Here is a 19,972-nt window from a genome sequence, read left to right as displayed (position 1 = left end):
TTTATGTGGGTGAGAACACAAGCCATGGCATTCTGGGTGACTTGTAGTTTATGGATGGTGGAAGCAGGGGGTCAGCAAGAAGCACATTGGAGAAGTCCAGCCATGAGGTTTTAAAGATAGATTAGGCTTTCAACAGTAAAGGAAGCAAAATAGGAACAGAGTGAAGAGATTGCAACGTCTCTGGTTGAAGAATGGACTCCAGTCAAGAATATTTTTGTGGACTTTATGGGCTGAGGGTGTTTTCCCTGTGGTGGGATTGCCCTGTGCAAATGCGTGGGGGGACTGGTTTGTTAAAACTCCAGAGAACGCATGGCAGTTGGCTGTGATAAAAGAACTGTCAGTCATCTAGAATGTATGGGTTTGCCTGACAGTCCTGGGAAAAGGAAGGGGGCATTGAACTTGAACTTATTAAAAGGCCACTCTAATATGCAAAAGCACTTCTCACCTCCATCTCAGAAGAGAAGCAGAACAATGAACCCACTGGCCTCAGCCAGCTGAAAAGAAGCCAGTTTTTTTTCCCCAACACAAAGACTGAAAGATATGTCCCAGACTTAGGGCCATTAATCCAATAATCATGGGTCCAAGGACAATCCATCACCGAGTAAGCACCAGAGTGCTTAGAAACAAAATGATTTTAAAGATTGGTGGGAAAGCTAGGGGTAGCCAGACTCCTATAAAAGATAGATTCTTTTCCACCATTCTTTCTCTCTCGCTCCCTCCTCCAACAAGATTGAACTAACAAGAAATACCAGAGAAGCGGACGAGCGGAGCGATCAAAACCGACCGCATGTGGTCTCGAGTGTCCCAAGCCGGTAACCCGTGAGCTGTAAGGGCTCAGAGTTTTCTCAGAAGTGAAGCTTTTGGGCTATTCCGAGGGTGGGAGCTTTGTTTGGTTCAGCCAGGCGAAGGGGTTTATGCGACTGGGTAATTCATTGGTAGGGGTGGAATTAGAGTCCACCATATCAACAAGGGAATTACTGCTTGTTATAGTCCCCAGTTTTGTACTGTATGTATGTTGTTTGTAACCTGGATTTTATTCTCCACAGACAGTGATTTCATTTAGTAGTGCATGTTTTAGCCAGTGTATGTTGGACCAAATAAATATAAGTTTGGTTTTTCACCAAAGCATTCCTGTCCGTGACTTCTCATTTACGCTCTGAATAATAATTTCCGGGTATAGAACTTTCGTAAGGCGGGGGCGATTCGAACCGTCCGTCTAGCAATTGGGCTAGGATCAAAAACCGCTTACATCTCTTGGCAACCAGCGGCAGAACCTGGGTTAAAGGAGTGTAGATCAGTCATGGATAGCGCTTCTGGCAAAAGATCCCAAATGGAGGAAAGGATTTCTTCATGTGTTTAAGAAGGTTAACATCACTAAGAAGTGGCTGCTAGGCTTGTTGCATGCTGAGCGTCCGGTGGACGCAGCGGCAGAATGGACAGAGGGCAAGGAACATAGGTGCAGCATTGAAAAGGCGATATGGCTCGTCTGTCTACAAAGGCAAGTGTAACTGCTAGATATGCAGGTTGCTAAGTTAGATGCAGAGCTCAGGGAGTCAGATGCAAGGGCTATAGTAGGGAGCAGGTTATGCACGGAACTAAGGGATGAGAAGCAGGGAAGAATAAGCCAGGAGGAAACCTTCCGTAACCATAAGGAGTTCTTGCAATGCCAGGTAACTGAGGCAAAGGGGAATGAGAGGGTGGTTAGGGAGGAGAACGCTCACTTGTCGAGTGAGGTAAAGGTGCTGGGAGAGCAGTTGAAAAATATTCAGGTGGCATACAAAGTCGCCAGCACTGGAGGGTTTGATAAGGGTAATCATGGTCCTTGCCAGGAGCAGATCCGGAATTTGACTGATGCTCTATCTAAGGCCAAAGGGATGGTCTGCTTGGTAGCTCCGGGAGTGGCCCGGGTAGATGAGGAAGAGCAGGAGGGAGATAAGGAGGACTGTGAGGCAGAAGAGAACGCTCGACCACCGCCCAAAGTGCCGGGACCAGGACCCATGTGCCCTGTCCGGCAGCGGAAATACGGTGCGCCCGTAGACGGTCAAGAGCAAGGAGCACTACAGAGTGACTTCGTGGTCCTGTATACGACCCCCCAGCTGCGGGCAATGGTCTCTAACCTGACCAAACTGACCAGCACAGGGGACCCAACTGTCCATTTTACAGATGTGGAGCAGCTGGGGGGGGATCAATAATTGTAACAGAAGCTGAGAAAGCCAAATTACTTTTATTTTCCCTGGATAGCAGGTTGTACCAGTCACTCTCAGCGGGTAGCAAGAGGGGGCAGGGTACATTAGAGGGGATAAAGGGTGACGTCCTAGAGGCTATGGGCCTCACTGATGGCAGTCCCTTCTCCCGAGTGGAAAGGACACTGCAGTCAGCTGGGGAGGCACCGCAGGCTTTTGCGGACAGGCTTTGGCCCGTCTACCGGAGTGCCTGTGCGGGGGTGCCCGACTGGGCGCAGCTGCAGGGGGAGCCTAGGGCTCATTGGCTGAGGACCCTGGTGGCGAACAACCTGCCCAGGATCAAGGCCAAAGCAGAGGGGTGGTTCGATTCCAGGGATCCCCAGACCACAGAAGAGAGTGTGATCAGGCAGTTAACTCTCCCTTTTAAGAATGGTAGGGGTGAGGATGACAGAGTACATGAGTTAAAGCCTAGTGGAGGCAATGTTAGAAGAGAGTGGCACCAGGAAGGGGGTAGCTCAGAGAAGAAGCAGGGTTGTTATAGGTACGGGAGTAAAGGGCACTGGAGGAGAGACTGCCCAGTCTCTGACAAAAGGAGCGGGAAAGGGGATCCTCCAGCGCCAGTGCAGAAAGCCGCAGCTGTGGCAGGAAGCAGCACTGATCCGTTCGTGGTATTAGTGGCTGCTCTCTGTGCAGTCTTTCCGGCAGGGCAGGGTGGATGTGGCAGCAGGCAGCGTACTCCCATCCGCCCCGAACAATCCCGACCCATGACTAGGGGCTTCTCAGCCCATTTACCTGTGTCCACTAAGTTATGATGCTTGGAAGAGACTGTGCATGAAGATGGGGGTGGAGAAGGTGCAAGGGACCGATCTGCTGGACACTGGGGCTTCAAGCACCATTGTTTATGCGGATAACCCAACCACATCACCTTTATCTAGCGGGGTCCCATATAAATTAGTAGGGTTCACCAGGAACGAACAGGCTGGGTCTTTCTCCATCCCGCTAGCCATTGATCTGGGTACACTCCATATGGAGTGGAAATGTGTCCTGATGCGGTGGGAGCGGGAGGGAATAGGCATTTTGGGGGCAGATTTCATACTGGCCCACAAGATATTGGTGGATTTCTGGAATCACTGCCTTTGGGGGGCAGTATGCACAGGGAAGGAGAAGGAGGTGGTAGTTATACCAGGGAAGCAAGGCAAGGGAACTGTGTGCACGATGAACCCCAATGGTAGTTATGACCTTGAACTTTTGGTCACTTCTACCCCGGCGGAGTACATAGCGGATATGCGAGCCAAACTCGCAGCATTTGCTACACACAAGCATGACTGTGGGAGGGTAATAGGGGTGAAGGTCAGAGTAGAAGGAGACCCCATGGCCCGACCACAGAAACAGTACAACTTCCCCAGAGAGGCAGAGGCGGATTTAGAGACGGCAGTGGGATCACTGGTTGAGCAGGGTATGTTGAGACCCATAGCAACCCATGTGAACTCTCCGATTTGGCTGGTTAGGAAACCGGACAATTCACGGGCAGCCACTGTGGACTATCGGGTTCTTAACAAGAACATCCCAGCCTGTGCCCCCACTGTCGCAGCCATAGCCGACCTGATCGGGAGCATTCCAGCATCCGCGAAAACATTCATGGTGCTGGACATTTCGAACGGATTCTGGTCTATCTCTCTCAAAAGGGAGGACCAGTATAAGTTCGCATTCACTTTCAAGGGTCAGCAGTACACATGGACCTGCCTTCCCCAAGGGTTTCATAACAGTCCTTCTATTTTCCACCAATGTATGGCCAACTGTTTAAAAGGGTTCAGCAGACCCCAGCGGCTTGTGCAGTACGTGGACGACCTGCTTTTCTTCTCCAATGAGGGGGAGGTGCATGGCCCACTGCTGGCTGAACTGCTGAGTCTGTTAAAGGAAGCTGGGCTCAAGGTTAATCCCAAGAAAGCACAGGTCGGCCAGTAGGAAGTAAAATTCCACGGGCTGACCGTGCATGCTGTGGAAAGCGCCATCGATGAGGCGAGGAAGAAGGCGGTACAGGAGCTACCTGCCCTGACCACGCTAACGGGGCTAAGATCCTTCCTGGGACTCATAGGGTACTGCAGGGATTTCATAGAGGACTATGCCGCTACGGCAGCTCCTCCACTCCGGCTCCTCCACAAGGGAGTGGGCTGGGAGTGGGATGAGGACTGCATGGCAGCTTTTAGTCGTCTGAAGGGAGATCTGCAGACCGCACTGGCTTTAGGAGCGATTGATGGGGGAAAAGAGTTCTTTTTGGAGGTAGCTGCCACAGGGGACAATTGGAGCGCAGTGCTGCTCCAGGAGCGGCATGGCAAGCTGAGGCCTGTGGTATACTCATCAAGAATCCCCACAGATGTAGAGAGGGGGTACTCCAATTGTGAGAGGCACCTGCTTGCCACACATTGGGCCGTGAGAAGATCACAAATCTTCACGGGGGCGTCCCCGGTAACTCTCTTAACTCATCATATGCCCAATCAGATGCTCCTGGATGGGAGGATAAAGGACGGCACGGTGAGCAGTGCACGCATTGCTCGCCGGACTTTATTGCTCTCTCAGATGAATTTGAGTGTGAAAGGCCTCTGTGAGCCCAAGCTCGCCACAAATTTGATCTACCCAGGGATGGTCCGCAAATGTTTTGTTGAAGGGGTATGGGACATAGACATAGGGTTTCGGGCTGGGATCCATCCCACGGGCCGCGAGATCTATGTAGACGGGTCCAGTATAGTGGTGGCCAGGGAGTGACACACTGGATGCGGGATTTTTGACCCAAAGACAGGCATTGCCAAGGCCATTAAACTCCCGAGCACCATGAGCGCCCAGCACGCTGAACTGTCGGCGGTGGTGTATGTGGTTACCCACCCCGAAGAGTTCCCTACACCCTACACGATTTGTTCACTTGCAATTTGTGTACAGAATATTTAGCCATTTGGTCTCGTCGCAGGTTCACATCTGCAGACGGGAAACCCCTACAACCAAGCCATTGTTGCGACAGATCCTAACATCGATAGGAACCCAGGGGGATTTCTATATCCACAAAGTCAAGGCCCATTCTAAGACAGATCCCCGTGCGGAGGGCAATCAGCAGGCCAACATGTTGGCCTTGGAGGGTGCTTGAACGGGCATGTTTTGGGATCCACATGGGTCGAGTCTGGTAGCAGCGATCAGAGATAGAGGTGGGACCCAAGGGAGTGCAGGAGTAGCATTGGCCCCGTACCTAAAGATGGTCCAGGCACGGGATCCCACCCTAAAGACTGTTCTGGAGACGCTGGCTAAGGGAGATAAGGTAGAGGGTCCATACGGAGTGGCAGGTATTACGGTAAAGGAAGGGATGGTTTTCAGAGGGGAACAGTGGGTAGTTCCGCAGCAGCACTGGAGCGGAATTCCTTCAGTTGGCCCACGAGAGTCCAGGAGTGGGGCACCTGAGGCTGGAGACCACCTGGCTACGGGTGGAACAGGCAGGGTGGTGGCTGCAGCTGAGGGAGCACGTCCGTGACTTCTGCACGGATTGCTTGGTGTGTGTGCTGCAAACAATCCTGACCCCCAGAAAAGGAAGGTATCCATGGGACACACTAGGAAAGTGGAGGGACCATGGAAGTCCATACAGGTCGATTATATCGGACTGCTGCCCACCGCACAGGGGGGGTTACAAGTACTGCCTGGTCCTGGTAGAAGTGTTCTCTAAATTGGTAGAAGCCTTCCCATGCCGAATAGCCACAGCTTTGGGGGCCGCAAGGATTCTAGTGAGAGAAGTGTTCTCTAGGTGGGGGCTACCATAGTATGTGGAGTCCGATCAGGGGAGTCACTTCACAGGGGCAGTCATGCAGGCGACTCTGAAGATGCTAGGTGTAGAGGGTAAATGGCACGTCGTACACAACCCGCAGTCATCGGGGATTGTGGAGCGGATGAATAGGACCATCAAGGAAAGGTTACAGAAGGAGACGGGAGACTCACCTAGAAAATGGGCGGAGGTCTTGCCGTTAGTTCTGATGGGGGTCCGAGCCAGCCCATCTAGAAGCACAGGGTATTCCCCGCATGAGCTCGTGACTGGCAGGGTCATGAGCATGCCCAGCCATGTGGCCCCGGTTCTCACGGAAGGTCAGTTGAGAGAGGTGAACCAGGACAGGTTTGTTAAGAATTTGCTTGAGCATCTCAGGCAGATCCATTGGCAGGCTGCCAGTAACATGGGGAAGCAAAATCGTAGAAATCGTTTATTGCTTGAGCCTCAGAGGCACCACGAGTGGAAAGTCGGAGATCAAGTAATGATTAGAAACTTTGCCAGGGTAGGGACTTTTGAACCGCTATACATGGGACCGTACAGTATTGTGGATCTGGCAAGTCCAATGGTATATGCGGTCAAAATGCCCCGACGCACTAAGTGGTTCCATATCAATCAGTGCAAGCTTTTTAACCCTGGGGAAAGAGCTGATAAGAGGAGGAAACAGCAGGGAGTGGTGAGCTGCGCTACAGGTGTGGGTCTCCAGCCCATAATCTGGGACTGTGAGGAGCCCACAGAGGGACCAGTCGTTCCGCCTGTGGGGGCAGGAGTGAGAAGGAGTGCCAGGATCCCACGGCCGAGGGTGCCGTGGATGCCTCCTTACACACCGGTGAACGAAGGAAGCTGGAGTCGTAAGAGGCCCAGGATCGAGGAGACCTAGTGTGGCCACCCGGAGACGGGTGGCGCTGTACATAACTTCTTTCTCTCCTGTCTGTTGCCTTAGCTTGTCTGTATAGTTTGGATTTTAATTGTGTGTAGCTGCGTCTGGAAAGGTGAGGCATCACCCAAGGACAATGTTGCATTCTGTGTGTTTTCAGGGAACGCCTAAGAACAAGATGAAGTCAGCCATGGTAGTCCTGATCGTCATGATTGAAGCCAGCACGAGTCACAGGGGCGACACCGAGGAATCGGTTGTCTTCGGCTGCACCGGCGGAGATGGACCAACGGTGACCACTGGTGGTGGCTCGAAGGATGGGGCGAGCATCTATCTTCACGAGGGAAGATGGCCTGGATGGCTGGGGTCGAATTCCACCCGGTATTCCAGCCATAACGAGTACACCTATGGTGAAGCGTCCATCTCATGCCCGAGAATAGGGGTTACCATCTCCCGGGTTAGGGTAACAGAGGGTAAACGGGTGTGCCTTAGCTGTAGGGGACACATTCCACTGGGAAGGTGGTGGTGGCTCAGAAAACTGCGCACGGATACAGGGGACCAGTCAGCTGACTGGGAAAGACTAAGTAATAACACGTACTGCACGATCACGGGTTCTGAGGGAGGAGTGAATGTGTGTTCGGATAAGTGGTGGGAATCTGAGGAAGGGATTTATTTGTGTTTGTGGGAGTCGGAAAAGATCTGCCCAGCGGGTGTGTCAATCGCGTTTAGCAGGCGATGGCAGGACGCTGGGGGTGGGATTGGTTGGGATCAGAGTGTGGACTCCTGTGTAACCCCAAAACCCCCGAACACCATCAACGCCATAGAGCTCATCGCATACACCAGGAAGCCCCCGCCCAGAGCCCCGATGGTATAGACGACTGTAGATGGGTGTCCCACCACCACCAGGGGTCCAGGGTGTAAGGGGTGGCATGTGCAGTCAGCTCTGCCCCTGACTGTTTTGAGCGGTTCGAATCACTCCCACACCCCTGGGTTCTAGACACCGGACTTAGGTACAGGCGGCGATACAGAATTGGAGTAGACAACTGGTTTGGTACAAGAAAACTGTATTTTATTAAAAGGCACAATAAAATTACAACACTGAAAATTACCAGAATAGTTACAGGCCTACAAGAGTACACTTAATTAGGAATGGGGAACACACGGCACATCGAGGGAAAAATCACAGTAATAATCCCCCCACCCTGTCCCACCCCCAATATCTAACTAAATTGTGCTATAAGGGGCCAAGGATTATGCTCACCAATAAGGGTTTCTGGACAGGTTGAATCCTGTCAATTAAGCCGGTTACGGTTTTGGGGTTCGCTCTTTGTGTCCTTTGGGGCCTGCCGTTGCCACGTGGTCCCAGGGTGCGGTGGTGGAGTTGTCTGAGTAAAGTACCCTCTTTTCTCCGTTAGAGATAGGGAGTAAAGTCTTTGTTGTGTACTTTATCTTGTAGAGTGGAAAACTTTGGGTTTTGTTCTTCTGGTGGTGGTCTGGTCGTCGAGTTTTGTTGCGGTTGGGGTTCGGTTGGCGGTCTTCGGTGTCGGCTTGGTCGCGGTGACCTAGATCATTACCTGTGCAGTGGTAATGATCTAAAGGTATGGTTTACCCGGCCCTTTGTTACTGCGGTGCTCGTGGTCGTTCCTCGTGTAAGGCTACGGTTGTGGCTTAGTCGTCTTCGGTCGAGCTTGCCCCACCGTGCCGGTCTGCTTCTTTGAATTTCGATTAACTCTGGACCTGAGCGAGTGCCTGCTCATCCCCCAACGCTTCTTTGCGTTTTGAGTAACCTGGGCCTGAGCGTGTGCCTGCTCGTCCCCAACGTTTCTCCACATTGCCTTCTCTGCTTGCTCGTCGGCCTTGCCGCTCATCTCGCCTCACTTGCCTGCTTGCTGCACACTTTTTGGTTACCGGTGGGCCTACAATTATACTATTTTGGAGGTTGTTATCTGCGCGCCAAATCAGGGTTAGCTCTTTGTCTAATTTTTGGTGGGCTCGTTAAAGTGATTATAGTCATTCACCTTAACTGCTTTTTGGGTGTTTGCCCCATTGCTAAATGGTCTTTAATGTCTCGGTGTTTGTTATGCATAATGTGAATCGGTATCTTCCTGGCTCGGTAGCCAGTTTAAACTGTAAGCAATTATTTATGCAAAGGTTTGATGGGTTCAAGATTAAGTCTTTCCTGAGTTGATTTGTTTCACAAATGAAAATTGCGTATTCTGCATCATCTAGTTGTCTGGCTTCAAAATAACAAGTCTCCCACAGGCCCAGGCATGTCAGGTTTTTCAAAGCCTTTTGAACTTGACCTGTCATTTTTGCAGGGTCCTGCTTTCAATCTTGCAGGTTTCTGCCACAAGGTCCAAAAGCCATTTCCTTTGGGGTACCCTTATTGATAACTTGCCCTTCAGGGTCCCTTTATTAATAATTTGGGGAATGTGGGAATTTTGAGAACCCTGCACTCCCCCCCCGTTAATACTAAAACTCACTTTAAGTATCATACTTACGAAGGTGAGCAAAATTCCGACCCTCCATAGCCAATCTTCCCTGTAATTACCTATCTATAATCCCATGACACATGCATTTCCCATTCTTTAAAAAAAATGTAGTGTACCTAAGCATACATAGGCAGAATACAGTTGTTTACACACATCCAAGCATGGAGGGGTCCAACACCCCTGCACCACTTGGTACACATACATCTTTATTAAAAATAAGACTTCAAAGTCTTTATTAAAAATAACAAAAATGCAAAAAAACAACAATCTTTATTCAGAAATACAAAATAAAAGATTCAAACAGGTGTATCTCCCTCCACCTTAACATAATGCTGCTTCCAAGTCCTTTGGTTTTGGAATTCTAGTATTTGGCCTTTTCCCTTGCATTGAGTGCACACTAGGTACAATACTATTCCCAGCTGGCAAACCACGAGGATGTGGGAAGCCATTCTAACCCATGAAGGGACCTCTATATTTTCAAAAATGTCCCACCAGGGTGGAACTACAATGTCCAATATCTTGGCCCCTATCTCTACTGTCTTCTGCTCTAACGTGTAGAAATGTTTCTGTGAGACGATTACTGCTTTGAGTATTTTGGTAAGATGTTCTGGTAGAGGGGGGATTCCGTAGCCGAAATGTGCTACATATTTTTGCAGGTTGGTGAAATTTTCTGTTCCAGTGAGGTGAACAGTGGAGGGTTCAGGAATGGGGACAATTCATTCCTGGGCCACTTGAACTTCTTCCTCGGGTTTAAAGCAGAAACTGCTGTCACTTACCAGACACCAGCTATGCTGTCCATGCTGGTAGTGGGGCGCACCTGCGGTGACACAATATGTCCCACCTCCTATATATGCTACCTGTGGGGCAACATGGTCTTGTGCCATTACCTCCATGGTACAGTTTATAGGTTTTGCGCCAGCAGCTTTAAACCCGCACTGTGGTTTTGAATAGGCATTCAAGTGCTGGGGACACAGTATTATGTGTGCTCCCCGGCTCCGGCACCCCAAGAGGTGTAGGGGGTGGCAGGTTGGCGTGTGCGCCCAGTCAATTATGCCCCTGACTGTTGGTGAGCTGTTCGAATCGCTCCCACGCCCCTGGGTTCTGGACACCGGACTTAGGTGCAGGCGGCGATACAGAAAAATTGAGTAGACAAGTGGTTTGGTGTAGGAAAACCAAGATTTTATTAAAACAGAAATAAAACACAGTCTTATGAGAAGTTCCTGGTAAACAATTACAGGCATAAACAATATAACTATACTTATACAGGGAATGGGGAACACACGGCACATCGAGGGAAAAACAACTACTTTAGCAATCCCCTTATCCTTATCCCACCCTCTATACCTAACTAGATTAAGCTATGAGGGGCCAGGAATTCATGCTCACCAATCCAAAGCCTATTGCTTTAACAGTTGCAAATTTTGAGGTTGGTCTCCTGTCCTTTGGGGTATTCCGTCACCACGTGGTCTCAGGGCGCCGTGCTGGAGCTGTTGCTGCGGCACACCTTTCCTCTCCTCAGCTACCGTCATCGTCTCGTCGTGATGGGTTCTCTTCTTCTTCTCCCTCGGGCAGTCATCGGCGGTAACGTCGCGTTTGTGGGACGGTTGGCAGTTTTCACTGCTTAGATTTTTCTACCCATTCTTGGAACGCCGGTATTATTCATCTAAACTCTTCCCCAAACGCCAGCTTATAACTAAGCGTTTGGCTGTTATTAATGTGTCTTTTACTGCCCTTCTCTGCTCTTGTCGGGCCTCTACCTTGTTCTTCGACTCAATTCATTTCGCCTCGTTTCCTCTGCCCTCCTTCATGGCCCGGGTGTCCTGGGTGACTTTGGACTCGGGTCTCGTTCCCCTCTCCGCGATTGGTATGGATGTCCTTGGTTGTTAAAACAAAGCGGAGAGCGAGAAGAGAACCCGCCACGAGGCCAGGGCACGAGCGCGGACGGCAGTAGCCCAAGACCAGACAAGAGGTCAGAGACAAGAGAAGAGGGCGATTGCCACTGAGGGCCTACAGTTATACTCCTTTCGATGGCCCTTAATCTGCGCGCCAAATCAGGTCAGTTCATTGTTTAACTTTTGGCGGGCTGTTTTAAATGATTACACCAATCTAAACTAACTGGCTTTAGATGGCCATTTATCGCACCTGATGGCCTGATGTCCGAGCTGTATTGTCATTAATGCATTTTAATCGGCCTGTCCAGCCTTGGTGGCTTCCTTAAGCTGTTTCCGATTATTTATGCGGACAAACTAATGGCTTTATGCTTAGGCCTAACTGGGTTGATCTGTTCCAATCTGACGAAATGCATATTCAGTGTTTGCCTAGCTGTCTGGTTTTTCAAACACAAGATCCTTTTCACAGAAATGCATTTTAAGTTTCGATTTCCCAAAGCTGCCTGCTCTGTGCTGCAGAGTCCAAGCCTTTAAAATCTTACAAGCTTTTGGTCACGAGGTGCGGAAACCATCTTTTTGGGTACCCTTTTTAAAATGTCCATGCAGGGACCCTTTTATTAATAACCTTGGGGGAATGTGGGAATTTTGCGAATCTTACAGAGGTCAGTACCTGTCAGAGCGTGCTCCCACTTTATGACATAAGTTTGGACCGCTGTGAAACGGATGTGTGCACCCCCTTGAATGACTCCAATGTTCTCTACCCTGTATATCGGCGCGGGTCGGGCTGCCCCACCCATGACCGGCACCCTCACTACTATCCCCATGATAGTGTGGTTAGAGCGCCCACAATCTACTGGGACAGGGTAGGCCTCAGAAGCTAGCCGGAGTTGACACGGGCTTAATGCATTCTTGAATGGGTGGAGGGCTGCGAGGTGCTTGTTGTTGATCCAGGAGGGGACTAAACCCTGTTTTAAATCCTCCAGGTTATTGCGGCCCTCGCCTAGCAACCATGCCCCATACAGTATGCACACCTCGTTCTGTGCAGCCTGATCTGAAGCATTCCTGTCCTCTCTTATAAGGGCATTTACAGTCTTTGTGTGCTTCTCCAGCTCAGCAATGGTCTCCTTTAAATGGACCATCATAGCCTGGTCCTCATGTAACTCTGAGCCTACTACTGTATTTTCATCCATTTAGATTTTTCACAATTGTGTTTTTAAACCGTTCATCTGTGTCTGCAATTCTATGTCAACCAGGCTGTTTATAACAGAGGATCCCGTGTTAAACGCTGTGAAAACATAATTCCAGGTTCCCCTTCTTTGTCTCCCCGCATTACCAAAATACTCAGTGTGTGTAGTGTACAGTTCTGTCTTGTCTACATTGGCAAAATCGAACTCGTAGAATTTCCTAAACATATCTTTTAACAGGGCCTGGTATAGCTGTTCTGTCTCTTTGGGGCACCACTCAGGTAAGTGTACCTCGGTAAGGTTCAGGATCACGGAAGCTACCGTGTAGTGTACCCCCTAGTATAGCACCTGTTCCGTCGGCACTAGTACCAGCCCATTCCCTGGTCCCTTGGTGGTGGCAGGGCACCCCTTTCTGTGTGTCCTTGCTGCCTGGGTCGTGGGCAGGGGCTTTCGGGCATGTGCCACGAGTTCAGTGGCTTTAACTGGGGCCGGGGAGCGTGGGACTATGCAAGTGTGTAGGTGGGAATCCCATTCCATCCCCCTACCCTTATCCTGCCATGATGTGGAGAAGATGATGGATATGCCTGTGGGGCAGGCCCTTTGTGACCCCCACATACAGACATAAATTCCTTGTTACGACTCCCACCACTTATCCCAGCATACTCTAGTCCCCCCTCGGGTCCCCGGTGATCGTCCGGTAGGTGTCGTTCCCTAGTCGTACCCAATCAGCTGTACGGTCCCCCATGTCTGTGCTCAGCTTCCTGAGCCACCACCACCTTCCCAGGGGAATCTGTCCTCTGCAGGTCAGGCACACGCGTTTCCCCTCAGTGACCCCGACCCGTGAGGCCACAACCTGTACGCTGGGACAGGGGAGGGAGGCCTCCCCGTAGGTGAACCCGGTCTGGCTGAAGTATTGGGTTGAGTTGGATCCCAGCCACCGTGGCCATCTTCCCTCATGGGAATAGATAGTGAGCTCCTCCACGCCTCGTTCACCGCCCCCAGCAGTCACAACTGTTGCTCTCTCTCCTGAGGACCCATAGATGTGGGAGTCCTCCACATCACCTTGCTTCCCAGTGCTCATTCCTATCAGGGCGAGTAGGAGTATGCCACCCTTCATCTCGAGATCCCTTCTGTAAAGAGACACAAGAGCATATAGCCAGGTCCCGAGAAGATTCTCTGGCTTGGGTAAAGCATAGTCAAGTCTTGCGACCTCGACTCAATACAAACACTCTTAAAACAATAATATTTAAACTACCAATCACCTCGTGTAAACTTAAACTAACACCCAAACTTAACAATAACTAAAATTACATTACAGAAACTATGTACATCCGCCGCCCATCTCCGGGCGGCCAGGCTAATCCCTGTTCGGGCTGCAGCACACTCCTCCCTTCGGTGTGGCTGCTCTGCCCTGTTCCTTTGGTCCCTCGCAGCCTGCGGCTGCTGGCTGGAGACCTCTGTCCTCAGACCAATCCCTGACTTGAAAGGCTGCCCGTTTTAACTGGGGAGCCGGTGACCACGGTTTCTTTGGCCGTGGCGTTCATGGGGACCTTCTAGGGACTTTGGCCGGTGGGGTTTTCTGGCTGGTGGTTTTTTAACACGAGCCACTGCTCCCTCCTGTGCGGTCTGTGAACTTTCTACTGCCGCCGGCTGGGGATTTTCATCCTCAGGCTTTACCTCTCCTAAACCTGTGCTAGGGGCAGGTAACTCTTCGCAGCCTGGTGCTACAGGCTGAGGGTCCTCGCCCTCAGGTCCCACCTCATCTAAATCTGGGTCAGGGGCAGGGTCTTTGCCCTCACATCCCACCTCATCTAAATCCCAGAGGAGTGGGGGAGTGTCCCAAACGGTGGGTGGGATGGCCCCTCCCTTAAAACAGGCCACAGCACCTGCCTGTGCAGTCTGTGAGTTTGCTCCTGCTGCAGGCTGAGGATTTCTATCCTCAGACCTTGCCCCAACTGGCTGTTCTCTTTTCTCGGGCTTGAACAATTTGCATTGATTAATGTAACTAGCAGCCTGCCAGTAACCCTGTTTTAAAGTTTCGTCCGCTGCCCCGAACGGGCCTTCTATGGACTCCCCATCCTTTCTCCTTACCGGGACAGCTTTAAAGATGGGATCTTGGGCTTGGACCTGCTTTAGGTCCGGGGCCAAAGCTATCCCTTGTGTGCCTCCCTTGTCCCGGATCGCGGCTACCGGGCCTGCTCTACAGGGATCCCAGAACTCTCCTTCCCTGGTCCCCTGCTTGGCCACCTCGTCGGTCCTTTGGTTACCCTCCCACGTGGTATGGAGGGATCCTAAATCTAGGGCCAAAGGTTTGGACCTTTCCCCAGCCTGCTCGTTCCCTGTGAATCTAGGCTAAATGGGACTTTGTTAGACCTGGGTGAACTGGTCGGGTCTTCCGAATGGACCACCGTGCTGGAAGCTCCAGTGTCCACCAAATATCTCCCCTGTACTGTCTCCACCCCATCTTAACATAGGGCCTGCTCCCCTCAGCGTTTTCAAGGGGACACAGGTCGACAGGCTGCGCTGGTTCTAGTCAGGGCTGTGGGTTGGATGGGGTCAGAGCACCAGTAGTGGCTGCTACCATCCCTGGGCCCATCAATAGGGTCCTCATTGCATCCAAAAATGACTCGACCGTGGCGGGAGGGATTCCTGTCTCTGTCTTTTGGGCTGGGGCTGAGGAATTCTTTCCCTTGTTATCCTTCCAAGGATTTCTACACTCCTTCCTCCAGTGTCCATCCTTCCCACGCCCGTAACAGTTATACTTTGTGCCGGAAGGGTTATTCCCTTCCTGATGCCACTCCTTCCTACCCTGTCTGGGTTTTACTTCATGCACCTTCCCCTTAGGTGGGTGTGCATCGGTTCCCCTACCATTCCTGTAGGCTAGGGTCAACTGTCTGATCACCGTGAGTTCGGTAGTCAGGGGATTCTTAGGGTCGAACCAGACTTCCGCCTTGGCCCTGACCTGTGGCAAGCTGTTTGCCACCAGGCAACGGAGCCAGTGGGCCAGCTGATCCTGGCCCAGGTACGCCCGGTTAGGTGCCCCTGTACAGGCACTCCTATACACCAGCCACAACCTATCTGCGAAAGCCTGCGGGGTTTCCCCTGCGAGCTGCACTGTCTTCTCCACTCGGGAGAAAGGACTTCCCTCATTCATCCCCATGGCCTCAAGAACTTCCTCCTTGAGTTCCCCATACTCGCACTGTCCCTTCTTACACTGGTCAGAAAGGGACTGGAGGAGCTTACCCTCCAGGGAGAACAGCAGCATTTTGGCCTGTTCGGCATCATTGCACTCGTTGATGCTGGCTGCCTGCTCCACTTCCCTGAAGTGGACCGAGGGGTCCCCATTCTCTGTGAGCTTTGGTATGTGGCTTACCATAGCCCTAAGCTGTTGGGTGCCGTAGGGCACTACGAACTGGTTTTGGAGGGATCCCTCTTCCCCGTCATGAGCGGGTAGGCCAAACCTTCGCTGCCGGGCCGGGCACATTGGCCCCGGTCCCGGACTCTCTCGCGGGGGGTTTTCCACCTTAGCTTCTACCCCTAACTCCACCTCCCCCCCCCCGCTGCCAGACCTCGCTGAAACCTGGCGCTACGGGTGGTGGTCGTGGGACCTCCTGCTCTTCAACTGGGTTGTCCTTTGGCACTACCAGTGGTGTTTGAACCGTTCTCCCCAGGTTCCCTGTAAAGTCGACCTGGGCTGCCTTCGGGCTTATGAAGTACACCATGCCCTTTGCCTTCCTTAGGGCAAGGTTCAGATTCTCTATCTGTTCCTTGCAGGGGCCATGATCTGCATCGTCAAACCCCTGCTCGTTTGCTAACTTATAGGCTGCCTTTATGTCTTTTACTTTCTCCTCCTGCTCTCTTACTTGTCTCGCTAGGCGGGCATTCTTCTCCCGCAACCTCAGCTCATTGCTCTTAGCCTCGGTGACCTGACACTGTAGATATTCCAGCCTGGCCTTATGCTCCCCAATTAACTGAACCCTTTCCTGGTTCAGAGCCTGCAATGCTACCAGCAACTTCTCCCCTGCTAGAGTCCTGTCTTGGACGTCCCGTATCTCGGCTGCCTGTGCTTCAATGAGCCTGTCCAAAAGCTGGATCTGTTTCTTGAAGCACATCAGCCAAACTGCCTTTTCTATGGATTTCCTATGATCCTTCCCTTCTGTCCATTTAGCTGCAGCATCTACCGGACGCCCAGCTTTTAACAGATTAGTGATCCACTTCTTAGTGATATTCACTTTACTGAATACATAATTAGAAATCCTCTCTTCCATTACAGTTTGCTCTTCCGAATCAGTGTCTACTGTATCGCACCCCTGTTGCCGGAGTCCTGCCGCGGTCGCCATTTCTGTAGGGGGTGGTGTGTGCAGTCAGCTCTGCCCCTGACTGTTTTGAGCGGTTCGAATCGCTCCCACACCCCTGGGTTCTAGACACCGGACTTAGGTACAGGCGGCGATACAGAATTGGAGTAGACAACTGATTTGGTACAAGAAAACTGTATTTTATTAAAAGTCACAAAAAAATTACAACACTGAAATTTACCGGAATAGTTACAGGCATACAAGAGTACACTTAATTAGGAATGGGGAACACATGGCACTTTGAGGGAAAAATCACAGTAATAATCCCCCTACCCTTGTCCCACCCCCAATATCTAACTAAATTGTGCTATAAGGGGCCAGGGATTATGCTCACCAATAAGGGTTTCTGGACAGGTCGAATCCTGTCAATTAAGCTGGTTGCGGTTTTGGGGTTCGCTCTTTGTGTCCTTTGGGGCCTGCCGTCGCCACGTGGTCCCAGGGCATGGTGGTGGATTTGTCTGAGTAAAGTACCCTCTTTTCTCCGTTAGAGATAGGGAGTAAAGTCTTTGTTGGGTACTTTATCTTGTAGAGTGGAAAACTTTGGGTTTTGTTCTTCTGGTGGTGGTCTGGTTGTCGAGTTTTGTTGTGGTTGGGGTTCGGTTGGCAGTCTTCGGTGTCGGCTCGGTCGCGGTGGCCTTGATCATTACCTGTGCAGTGGTAATGATCTAAAGGTATGGTTTACCCGGCCCTTTGTTACCGCGGTTCTCGTGGTCGTTCCTCGTGTAAGGCTGCAGTTGCGGCCTAGTCGTCTTCGGTTGAGCCTGCCCCTCCGTGCCGGTCTGCTTCTTTGAATTTCGAGTAACTCTGGACCTGAGCGAGTGCCTGCTCGTCCCCCAATGCTTCTTTGCATTTCGAGTAACCTGGGCCTGAGCATGTGCCTGCTCGTCCCCAACACTTCTCCACACTGCCCTTCTCTGCTTGCTCGTCGGCCTTGCCGTTCATCTCACCTTGCTTGCCCGCTTGCTGCACACTTTTTGGTTACCGGTGGGCCTACAATTATACTATTTTGGAGGTTGTTATCTGCGCACCAAATCAGGGTTAGCTCTTTGTCTAATTTTTGGCGGGCTCATTAAAGTTCACCTTAACTGCTTTTTGGGTGGTTGCCCCATTGCTAAATGGTCTTTAATGTCTCGGTGTTTGTTATGCATAATGTGAATCGGTATCTTCCTGGCTCGGTAGCCAGTTTAAACTGTAAGCGATTATTTATGCAAAGGTTTGATGGGTTCAAGGTTAAGTCTTTCCTGAGTTGATTTGTTTCACAAATGAAGAATGCGTATTCTGCATCATCTAGTTGTCTGGCTTCAAAATAACAAGTCTCCCACAGGCCCAGGCATGTCAGGTTTTTCAAAGCCTTTTGAACTTGGCCTGCCGTTTTTGCAGGGTCCTGCTTTCAATCTTGCAGGTTTCTGCCACAAGGTCCAAAAGCCATTTCCTTTGGAGTACCCTTATTGATAACTTGTCCTTCAGGGTCCCTTTATTAATAACTTTGGGGAATGTGGGAATTTTGAGAACCCTACAAGGGAATGGGTTGGTGTTAATCACTACTGACAACGTGTTGTTTCAGAACCTGCACTATGCCGTGACATCCGTGATCCTGAACCTGACTGAAGTTCATCTGCCTGTGTGGTGTCCAAGGAAGATGGAGAAGCTTTATGAAGCTCTGTTAAAAGCGATGTTTCAGGAATTTTATGAATTGGGCTATGGAAATTGTTGTGTATGTACCTTTAAGAGAGAACTGCTTTTATACTGTAGTACCGGCAGTGACCACACCTGTATATAAAGCCGTAGCAGGCTTCTGTACTTTCAGTTCCAGCATACCCTCTGTTCAGTAAACACCTGTTATTACCGTTCTCCTGCAGTCCGTGTGTTATTGGTACGCGGACACTACAGTGGCGACGAGCAGGTTCAAACTCACCTGCAGTACTGCATCACCTCACGGGGATCCATCCCTGAAAAGAAGCTTCTTGGAGGTCGAAGCCAGAGCAACGGGCGTCGACCGTGGGCAAACGCCCAGTGATCCATCGGAGTTCAGAGAATCGCAGGGGAAGCTGTGGAGAGCTGGGCTTGGCTCTCCAGTCAAGGTGTTACAGCAAATCATGCTGGTAGCAGGTAGTGCACTGACCCTTCCGGACTGCGGCGGGCTAGAGCTCGATCGAGCGGCTCTGCAAGGGGGCCGTGCAGCCTCGTCGGGAAGGAAAAGAGAGAGAGAGGGTGGAGCGCACAGGGCGCGGTCGGTACTCAAGAGCCGGGCAGCGTTAAAGAAAATAAACAGGGGGAAGGAAAAGAGACGCGCAGTGGACAGCGTCGAAGAAGAATAAAACGAAGAAAATTAATTAACATAAGAGAGACGCGCAGAAGCCGTGGGGCGCTGCCATTACTATTTAGAATGCTAGGAGCAGCATTGGCAGCAGGGGGAAGAAGGAAAAGTGCGGGAGGCGCCATTTTAATCCATTGGGGAAGAAGGAAAAGCGCGGGAGGCGCCATTTTAAACCACCCAAGATGCCGAAGAGTGGCAGCATCACTGCTTTCGACAACGAAATAGAAGACTGTACCACGTATGTGGAAAGAATTGAAGTGTACTGCAAGGCAAATGAGGTGGCCGATGAAAAGAAGGCGCCGGTATTATTGAATTTGATGGGCGCGAGAACGTACGGCCTATTGCGGAATTTAATTACCCCAGCTAAACCAATGGAGAAAAGCTTTGAAGGGATGGTCAATATCTTACAGGAACATCTAAACCCTACACCGCTGCAGATAGCAGAAAGATTCAAGTTCCATAAAAGAAACCAGCACAAAGATGAGAGTAATGCTGACTATCTTACGGAACTACGCAAGTTATCGAAACACTGCCAGTTCGGAGCAGGACTGGCAGATACCTTAAGGGATAAGTTTGTCTGCGGGCTCCAGAGTGAAGGAACCCAGAAACGACTACTTTCGGAAAAGGACCTTACGCTAGAAAAGGCTTTCAGCGTGGCAGTATCCTATGAAGCAGCAGCACGGGGAGCTGCGGAAATACAACAGAAACCGCAAGAATATAGCACCAACGAAATGGCATATGGAGCAGAAAAGTGCTATCGCTGCGGCAGAACAACCCATGACCAGAAGGATTGCTGGTTTAAGGACAAAGTATGCAGGCAATGTGGAAAAGTGGGACACATAGCACGAGTCTGCAGGTCGGGAAAGAAAACCAACACAAAAA

Source organism: Somniosus microcephalus, chromosome 9 (assembly GCF_052327205.1).
Source record: "Somniosus microcephalus isolate GS21.2 chromosome 9, FLI_Smic_1.0, whole genome shotgun sequence".
Taxonomy (NCBI): Eukaryota; Metazoa; Chordata; class Chondrichthyes; order Squaliformes; family Somniosidae; genus Somniosus; species Somniosus microcephalus.
This window is presented reverse-complemented; position numbering follows the sequence as displayed.